We start from the raw sequence: 9,973 nt of genomic DNA, 5'->3' as shown, positions 1-9,973 counted from the left end.
GACATTCGAATGAGTCGTCGCCGCCTCGGGTGGGCGAGCGATCGGCACGAGGTTATCCTGAGTCAACACAAAGGGGGGGCCGGGCCGGCGGAACGAGGACCGGCGCGCGCGGAGCCGCCCGCGCCGCTTACGCCCCCGCCCGGAGAGGCGGAGGCCGGACGCGGGGGACGCGCGCGACGGCTGAGCCCCCGCCCGCCGGACACCGCGTGGGTTTTTGTGTCTGATAAATGCACGCGTCCCCGGGGCGAGGCCGGAGCCCCGCCCGCGAGTCGGCGCTCGTTTGCATGTATTAGCTCTGGATTTGCCACAGTTATCCAAGTAACGGTGGAGCGATCAAAGGAACCATAACTGATTTAATGAGCCGTTCGCAGTTTCACTGTACTGGCCATTCGTACTTAGACATGCATGGCTTAATCTTGAAAACAAGCATATGCTACTGGCAGGATCAACCAGAGTGCGTCTGCCGCCGGGGGGGCGCTGCTGGTGGCGGTGCGGCCCTGGTCCGGGACGAGGCTGTGGCTACAGCCGGGCCCGGGGGGCCGCGCGACACTCGTATACGTTCGGACGGGCTGACGAGCGGGTGTCGTGAAACGATGTTTCGCGCGGAGCCCTAGCACGCGTGGCGTCGGGCTCCGCGACGGTCGGACGTCTGGGTGTGGCTCGAGACGGAAGCTCGACCTCGGTTCGTCTTGGTTCTGCCGCCAAAAGGTTCACGCCGAGGCATGGTTTCGCAAGAGGGCCCCGCGAGTGCCAGCCGTGGATCCCGCCTCACTCGTAACTCGTATCGGATTCGTCCGGCCTCACTTTCGTTCGCACATCGGACAGTTATACGTGTGCTTTAGTAGCTTCCGTTCCCTCTTAGTGAGGCCGTCCGTACGTACCGCCCCAGCTCTTTCTGAGGCGGGTATCCACTCGGCTCGGGGGGGCCCAACGTTTGCCTAGTATCCTCGGCGCTGGAGCTTGACCCGCAAAGCCGGAGGAGCCGCACGCCCGAACACCGGCTTGCGCCGGCCGACGTGGGCCCTCCGAGGCGGGTCTCGTGTGCCAATCGCTCAGTTGGGGAACCGGCAGGCCCGTGGGCCGACGCCGGCTCACCCGGGGGTGAAGGGTGCTTCGATGGAGGCCCCCTGTCAGCCTCCGCGGAAGTCCGGCTTCAATACTTTAAAGTTTGAAAAACTTAGACATTTTTCGAGAACCGGAGCTTAGAGGGGTACATGCAAAAGCCAGGGCCGCGGGAAGCGCCCTAAATACTTCAATACTTTAAAATTTGAAAAACTTAGAAATTTTTCGAGAACCGGCATCTTCCCTCGGTAATTGCGAGATGCGAGGCCGCCCCTAGCCTCTGCTCTGTCGGACTCAATGGTCACGGGTGGCCGCTGATTAGCCCTGGTGCTCACCTCTCAAAATTGCGAGTCCCTAATATAATTCTGGCTGTCGGCTGGAGAAGGGGGTATAAAATCGGCACTTGAGGGAACGCCGGGCCCTCAAGTTCGGGGCCCTCTAGCGGATTTTTGAGGTACTGCACTCCCATTGGAAATGCATGGGCGCTCCGTCCACTACCATGTAATTCCCTCACAATATCTGCCCCTGCGTGGCCGCGGGATGCTACTGCAGCCCCGTTGGTAATGAATGGGCCTTTCGGAGGCCATAAATACAGCGCCGCTGCATGGATTTTGGCGGTACTGCTGCTGTCGCTGAAAATACATGGACCCGTCTGAATGAATGGGCCTTTCGGAGGCCATAAACTCAGCGCCTCTGCATGGATTTTGGCGGTACTGCGGCTGTCGCTGAAAATACATGGACCCGTCTGAATGAATGGGCCTTTCGGAGGCCATAAATCCAGCGCCGCTGCATGGATTTTGGCGGTACTGCGGCTGTCGCTGAAAATACATGGACCCGTCTGAATGAATGGACAAAATATAAATCAGACACTACAGAACACAAGCATAATCCAAGATTACAAAATCATCTCAGCCTTTAAAAGAAACAAAAACCTGAAAGACTACTTAGTAAAAAGTAAATTACCAGAAATCAACATAACACAAACGCAGGGCCCCACATTCTACAAACAAGCCACCACAGTTAGGAACACCGTCACCAACACAAACTACCTAATTAAACAAACAATCACACCTGCTACGGAAAACTGAAAATACATGGACCCGTCTGAATGTATGGGCCTTTCAGAGGCCATAAACTCAGCCAGCGCCGGGCCAGTGTTTGGGGTATTGTGCCCGCCACTAGTGGCTGAATACATAATAATAATAATAATAATAATAATTCCCTTGTATTGTCATTCTGTGTAACAATGTACACAGAACGAAATGTCGATTGCACTGGGCTAGTGTTGAGGGAACGTCGGGCCCTCAAGTTCGGTGGCTTGGAGCGGATTTTTGAGGTACTGCACTCCCATTGGAAATGCATGGGCGCTCCGTCCACTACCATGTAATTCCCTCACAATATCTGCCCCTGCGTGGCCGCGGGATGCTACTGCAGCCCCGTTGGTAATGAATGGGCCTTTCGGAGGCCATAAATACAGCGCCGCTGCATGGATTTTGGCGGTACTGCTGCTGTCGCTGAAAATACATGGACCCGTCTGAATGAATGGGCCTTTCGGAGGCCATAAACTCAGCGCCTCTGCATGGATTTTGGCGGTACTGCGGCTGTCGCTGAAAATACATGGACCCGTCTGAATGAATGGGCCTTTCGGAGGCCATAAATCCAGCGCCGCTGCATGGATTTTGGCGGTACTGCGGCTGTCGCTGAAAATACATGGACCCGTCTGAATGAATGGACAAAATATAAATCAGACACTACAGAACACAAGCATAATCCAAGATTACAAAATCATCTCAGCCTTTAAAAGAAACAAAAACCTGAAAGACTACTTAGTAAAAAGTAAATTACCAGAAATCAACATAACACAAACGCAGGGCCCCACATTCTACAAACAAGCCACCACAGTTAGGAACACCGTCACCAACACAAACTACCTAATTAAACAAACAATCACACCTGCTACGGAAAACTGAAAATACATGGACCCGTCTGAATGTATGGGCCTTTCAGAGGCCATAAACTCAGCCAGCGCCGGGCCAGTGTTTGGGGTATTGTGCCCGCCACTAGTGGCTGAATACATAATAATAATAATAATAATAATAATTCCCTTGTATTGTCATTCTGTGTAACAATGTACACAGAACGAAATGTCGATTGCACTGGGCTAGTGTTGAGGGAACGTCGGGCCCTCAAGTTCGGTGGCTTGGAGCGGATTTTTGAGGTACTGCACTCCCATTGGAAATGCATGGGCGCTCCGTCCACTACCATGTAATTCCCTCACAATATCTGCCCCTGCGTGGCCGCGGGATGCTACTGCAGCCCCGTTGGTAATGAATGGGCCTTTCGGAGGCCATAAATACAGCGCCGCTGCATGGATTTTGGCGGTACTGCTGCTGTCGCTGAAAATACATGGACCCGTCTGAATGAATGGGCCTTTCGGAGGCCATAAACTCAGCGCCTCTGCATGGATTTTGGCGGTACTGCGGCTGTCGCTGAAAATACATGGACCCGTCTGAATGAATGGGCCTTTCGGAGGCCATAAATTCAGCGCCGCTGCATGGATTTTGGCGGTACTGCGGCTGTCGCTGAAAATACATGGACCCGTCTGAATGAATGGACAAAATATAAATCAGACACTACAGAACACAAGCATAATCCAAGATTACAAAATCATCTCAGCCTTTAAAAGAAACAAAAACCTGAAAGACTACTTAGTAAAAAGTAAATTACCAGAAATCAACATAACACAAACGCAGGGCCCCACATTCTACAAACAAGCCACCACAGTTAGGAACACCGTCACCAACACAAACTACCTAATTAAACAAACAATCACACCTGCTACGGAAAACTGAAAATACATGGACCCGTCTGAATGTATGGGCCTTTCGGAGGCCATAAACTCAGCCAGCGCCGGGCCAGTGTTTGGGGTATTGTGCCCGCCACTAGTGGCTGAATACATAATAATAATAATAATAATAATAATAATTCCCTTGTATTGTCATTCTGTGTAACAATGTACACAGAACGAAATGTCGATTGCACTGGGCTAGTGTTGAGGGAACGTCGGGCCCTCAAGTTCGGTGGCTTGGAGCGGATTTTTGAGGTACTGCACTCCCATTGGAAATGCATGGGCGCTCCGTCCACTACCATGTAATTCCCTCACAATATCTGCCCCTGCGTGGCCGCGGGATGCTACTGCAGCCCCGTTGGTAATGAATGGGCCTTTCGGAGGCCATAAATACAGCGCCGCTGCATGGATTTTGGCGGTACTGCTGCTGTCGCTGAAAATACATGGACCCGTCTGAATGAATGGGCCTTTCGGAGGCCATAAACTCAGCGCCTCTGCATGGATTTTGGCGGTACTGCGGCTGTCGCTGAAAATACATGGACCCGTCTGAATGAATGGGCCTTTCGGAGGCCATAAATCCAGCGCCGCTGCATGGATTTTGGCGGTACTGCGGCTGTCGTTGAAAATACATGGACCCGTCTGAATGAATGGGCCTTTCGGATTCCATAAACCCAGCGCCGCTGCATGGATTTTGGCGGTACTGCGGCTGTCGCTGAAAATACATGGACCCGTCTGAATGAATGGGCCTTTCGGAGGCCATAAACTCAGCGCCGCTGCATGGATTTTGGCGGTACTGCGGCTGTCGCTGAAAATACATGGACCCGTCTGAATGAATGGACAAAATATAAATCAGACACTACAGAACACAAGCATAATCCAAGATTACAAAATCATCTCAGCCTTTAAAAGAAACAAAAACCTGAAAGACTACTTAGTAAAAAGTAAATTACCAGAAATCAACATAACACAAACGCAGGGCCCCACATTCTACAAACAAGCCACCACAGTTAGGAACACCGTCACCAACACAAACTACCTAATTAAACAAACAATCACACCTGCTACGGAAAACTGAAAATACATGGACCCGTCTGAATGTATGGGCCTTTCGGAGGCCATAAACTCAGCCAGCGCCGGGCCAGTGTTTGGGGTATTGTGCCCGCCACTAGTGGCTGAATACATAATAATAATAATAATAATAATAATAATTCCCTTGTATTGTCATTCTGTGTAACAATGTACACAGAACGAAATGTCGATTGCACTGGGCTAGTGTTGAGGGAACGTCGGGCCCTCAAGTTCGGTGGCTTGGAGCGGATTTTTGAGGTACTGCACTCCCATTGGAAATGCATGGGCGCTCCGTCCACTACCATGTAATTCCCTCACAATATCTGCCCCTGCGTGGCCGCGGGATGCTACTGCAGCCCCGTTGGTAATGAATGGGCCTTTCGGAGGCCATAAATACAGCGCCGCTGCATGGATTTTGGCGGTACTGCTGCTGTCGCTGAAAATACATGGACCCGTCTGAATGAATGGGCCTTTCGGAGGCCATAAACTCAGCGCCTCTGCATGGATTTTGGCGGTACTGCGGCTGTCGCTGAAAATACATGGACCCGTCTGAATGAATGGGCCTTTCGGAGGCCATAAATCCAGCGCCGCTGCATGGATTTTGGCGGTACTGCGGCTGTCGCTGAAAATACATGGACCCGTCTGAATGTATGGGCCTTTCGGAGGCCATATACTCAGCTGAAGGTTGAGAACTTGGCTAGTGTTTGGGGACTTGTGCCCGCCACTAGTGGCTGAAATCCGGGCCGGTGTTTGGGGAATTGTGCGCGTATTATCGGGCCGGTGTTTGGGGATATGCGCGCGTATTATCGGACCGGTGTTTGGGGAATCGTGCCCGCCACTAGTGGCTGAATCCCGGGCTAGTGTTGGGGGACTTGTGCCCGCCAATAGTGGCTGAAATCCGCGCCGGTGTTTGGGGAATTGTGCGCGTATTATCGGGCCGGTGTTTGGGGATATGCGCGCGTATTATCGGACCGGTGTTTGGGGATTTGTGCCCGCCACTAGTGGCTGAGAACTTGGCTAGTGTTTGGGGACTTGTGCCCGCCACTAGTGGCTGAAATCCGGGCCGGTGTTTGGGGAATTGTGCGCGTATTATCGGGCCGGTGTTTGGGGATATGCGCGCGTATTATCGGACCGGTGTTTGGGGAATCGTGCCCGCCACTAGTGGCTGAATCCCGGGCTAGTGTTGGGGGACTTGTGCCCGCCAATAGTGGCTGAGAACTTGGCTAGTGTTGGGGGACTTGTGCCCGCCACTAGTGGCTGAAATCCGCGCCGGTGTTTGGGGAATTGTGCGCGTATTATCGGGCCGGTGTTTGGGGAATCGTGCCCGCCACTAGTGGCTGAATCCCGGGCTAGTGTTGGGGGACTTGTGCCCGCCAATAGTGGCTGAAATCCGCGCCGGTGTTTGGGGAATTGTGCGCGTATTATCGGGCCGGTGTTTGGGGATATGCGCGCGTATTATCGGACCGGTGTTTGGGGAATCGTGCCCGCCACTAGTGGCTGAATCCCGGGCTAGTGTTGGGGGACTTGTGCCCGCCAATAGTGGCTGAAATCCGCGCCGGTGTTTGGGGAATTGTGCGCGTATTATCGGGCCGGTGTTTGGGGATATGCGCGCGTATTATCGGACCGGTGTTTGGGGAATTGTGCCCGCCACTAGTGGCTGAGAACTGGGCTAGTGTTGGGGGACTTGTGCCCGCCACTAGTGGCTGAAATCCGGGCCGGTGTTTGGGGAATTGTGCGCGTATTATCGGGCCGGTGTTTGGGGATATGCGCGCGTATTATCGGGCCGGTGTTTGGGGATATGCGCGCGTATTATCGGACCGGTGTTTGGGGAATCGTGCCCGCCACTAGTGGCTGAATCCCGGGCTAGTGTTGGGGGACTTGTGCCCGCCAATAGTGGCTGAAATCCGCGCCGGTGTTTGGGGAATTGTGCGCGTATTATCGGGCCGGTGTTTGGGGATATGCGCGCGTATTATCGGACCGGTGTTTGGGGAATCGTGCCCGCCACTAGTGGCTGAATCCCGGGCTAGTGTTGGGGGACTTGTGCCCGCCAATAGTGGCTGAAATCCGCGCCGGTGTTTGGGGAATTGTGCGCGTATTATCGGGCCGGTGTTTGGGGATATGCGCGCGTACTATCGGACCGGTGTTTGGGGAATTGTGCCCGCCACTAGTGGCTGAATCCCGGGCTAGTGTTGGGGGACTTGTGCCCGCCACTAGTGGCTGAAATCCGCGCCGGTGTTTGGGGAATTGTGCGCGTATTATCGGGCCGGTGTTTGGGGATATGCGCGCGTATTATCGGACCGGTGTTTGGGGAATCGTGCCCGCCACTAGTGGCTGAATCCCGGGCTAGTGTTGGGGGACTTGTGCCCGCCAATAGTGGCTGAAATCCGCGCCGGTGTTTGGGGAATTGTGCGCGTATTATCGGGCCGGTGTTTGGGGATATGCGCGCGTATTATCGGACCGGTGTTTGGGGAATTGTGCCCGCCACTAGTGGCTGAGAACTGGGCTAGTGTTGGGGGACTTGTGCCCGCCACTAGTGGCTGAAATCCGGGCCGGTGTTTGGGGAATTGTGCGCGTATTATCGGGCCGGTGTTTGGGGATATGCGCGCGTATTATCGGACCGGTGTTTGGGGAATCGTGCCCGCCACTAGTGGCTGAATCCCGGGCTAGTGTTGGGGGACTTGTGCCCGCCAATAGTGGCTGAGAACTTGGCTAGTGTTGGGGGACTTGTGCCCGCCACTAGTGGCTGAAATCCGCGCCGGTGTTTGGGGAATTGTGCGCGTATTATCGGGCCGGTGTTTGGGGAATCGTGCCCGCCACTAGTGGCTGAATCCCGGGCTAGTGTTGGGGGACTTGTGCCCGCCAATAGTGGCTGAAATCCGCGCCGGTGTTTGGGGAATTGTGCGCGTATTATCGGGCCGGTGTTTGGGGATATGCGCGCGTATTATCGGACCGGTGTTTGGGGAATCGTGCCCGCCACTAGTGGCTGAATCCCGGGCTAGTGTTGGGGGACTTGTGCCCGCCAATAGTGGCTGAAATCCGCGCCGGTGTTTGGGGAATTGTGCGCGTATTATCGGGCCGGTGTTTGGGGATATGCGCGCGTATTATCGGACCGGTGTTTGGGGAATTGTGCCCGCCACTAGTGGCTGAGAACTGGGCTAGTGTTGGGGGACTTGTGCCCGCCACTAGTGGCTGAAATCCGGGCCGGTGTTTGGGGAATTGTGCGCGTATTATCGGGCCGGTGTTTGGGGATATGCGCGCGTATTATCGGGCCGGTGTTTGGGGATATGCGCGCGTATTATCGGACCGGTGTTTGGGGAATCGTGCCCGCCACTAGTGGCTGAATCCCGGGCTAGTGTTGGGGGACTTGTGCCCGCCAATAGTGGCTGAAATCCGCGCCGGTGTTTGGGGAATTGTGCGCGTATTATCGGGCCGGTGTTTGGGGATATGCGCGCGTATTATCGGACCGGTGTTTGGGGAATCGTGCCCGCCACTAGTGGCTGAATCCCGGGCTAGTGTTGGGGGACTTGTGCCCGCCAATAGTGGCTGAAATCCGCGCCGGTGTTTGGGGAATTGTGCGCGTATTATCGGGCCGGTGTTTGGGGATATGCGCGCGTATTATCGGACCGGTGTTTGGGGAATTGTGCCCGCCACTAGTGGCTGAATCCCGGGCTAGTGTTGGGGGACTTGTGCCCGCCACTAGTGGCTGAAATCCGCGCCGGTGTTTGGGGAATTGTGCGCGTATTATCGGGCCGGTGTTTGGGGATATGCGCGCGTATTATCGGACCGGTGTTTGGGGAATCGTGCCCGCCACTAGTGGCTGAATCCCGGGCTAGTGTTGGGGGACTTGTGCCCGCCAATAGTGGCTGAAATCCGCGCCGGTGTTTGGGGAATTGTGCGCGTATTATCGGGCCGGTGTTTGGGGATATGCGCGCGTATTATCGGACCGGTGTTTGGGGAATTGTGCCCGCCACTAGTGGCTGAGAACTGGGCTAGTGTTGGGGGACTTGTGCCCGCCACTAGTGGCTGAAATCCGGGCCGGTGTTTGGGGAATTGTGCGCGTATTATCGGGCCGGTGTTTGGGGATATGCGCGCGTATTATCGGGCCGGTGTTTGGGGATATGCGCGCGTATTATCGGACCGGTGTTTGGGGAATCGTGCCCGCCACTAGTGGCTGAATCCCGGGCTAGTGTTGGGGGACTTGTGCCCGCCAATAGTGGCTGAAATCCGCGCCGGTGTTTGGGGAATTGTGCGCGTATTATCGGGCCGGTGTTTGGGGATATGCGCGCGTATTATCGGACCGGTGTTTGGGGAATCGTGCCCGCCACTAGTGGCTGAATCCCGGGCTAGTGTTGGGGGACTTGTGCCCGCCAATAGTGGCTGAAATCCGCGCCGGTGTTTGGGGAATTGTGCGCGTATTATCGGGCCGGTGTTTGGGGATATGCGCGCGTATTATCGGACCGGTGTTTGGGGAATTGTGCCCGCCACTAGTGGCTGAGAACTTGGCTAGTGTTTGGGGACTTGTGCCCGCCACTAGTGGCTGAAATCCGGGCCGGTGTTTGGGGAATTGTGCGCGTATTATCGGGCCGGTGTTTGGGGATATGCGCGCGTATTATCGGACCGGTGTTTGGGGAATCGTGCCCGCCACTAGTGGCTGAATCCCGGGCTAGTGTTGGGGGACTTGTGCCCGCCAATAGTGGCTGAGAACTTGGCTAGTGTTGGGGGACTTGTGCCCGCCACTAGTGGCTGAAATCCGCGCCGGTGTTTGGGGAATTGTGCGCGTATTATCGGGCCGGTGTTTGGGGAATCGTGCCCGCCACTAGTGGCTGAATCCCGGGCTAGTGTTGGGGGACTTGTGCCCGCCAATAGTGGCTGAAATCCGCGCCGGTGTTTGGGGAATTGTGCGCGTATTATCGGGCCGGTGTTTGGGGATATGCGCGCGTATTATCGGACCGGTGTTTGGGGAATCGTGCCCGCCACTAGTGGCTGAATCCCGGG

General features: G+C 55.0%; 1 non-coding gene across 1 annotated transcript in view; it reads right to left on the bottom strand.

Moving 5' to 3' along the window:
• Window positions 1-456, bottom strand: part of LOC148350810 (18S ribosomal RNA) — a 1,987-nt gene extending 1,531 nt beyond the window's left edge. Inside the window, exon 1 of the ribosomal RNA XR_015847163.1 lies at window positions 1-456. This exon is cut by the window's left edge and continues 1,531 nt beyond it. This is a non-coding gene — a ribosomal RNA (18S ribosomal RNA).
• Window positions 457-9,973: the final 9,517 nt, after the last annotated feature.

This window comes from Urocampus carinirostris, chromosome 16 (genome assembly GCF_059441175.1).
Source record: "Urocampus carinirostris isolate Australia breed hairy pipefish chromosome 16, RoL_Ucar_1.0, whole genome shotgun sequence".
NCBI classification, from domain to species: domain Eukaryota; kingdom Metazoa; phylum Chordata; class Actinopteri; order Syngnathiformes; family Syngnathidae; genus Urocampus; species Urocampus carinirostris.
Note: the sequence above shows the minus strand (reverse complement) of the source record. Positions and strands in the feature narration are given on the sequence as shown.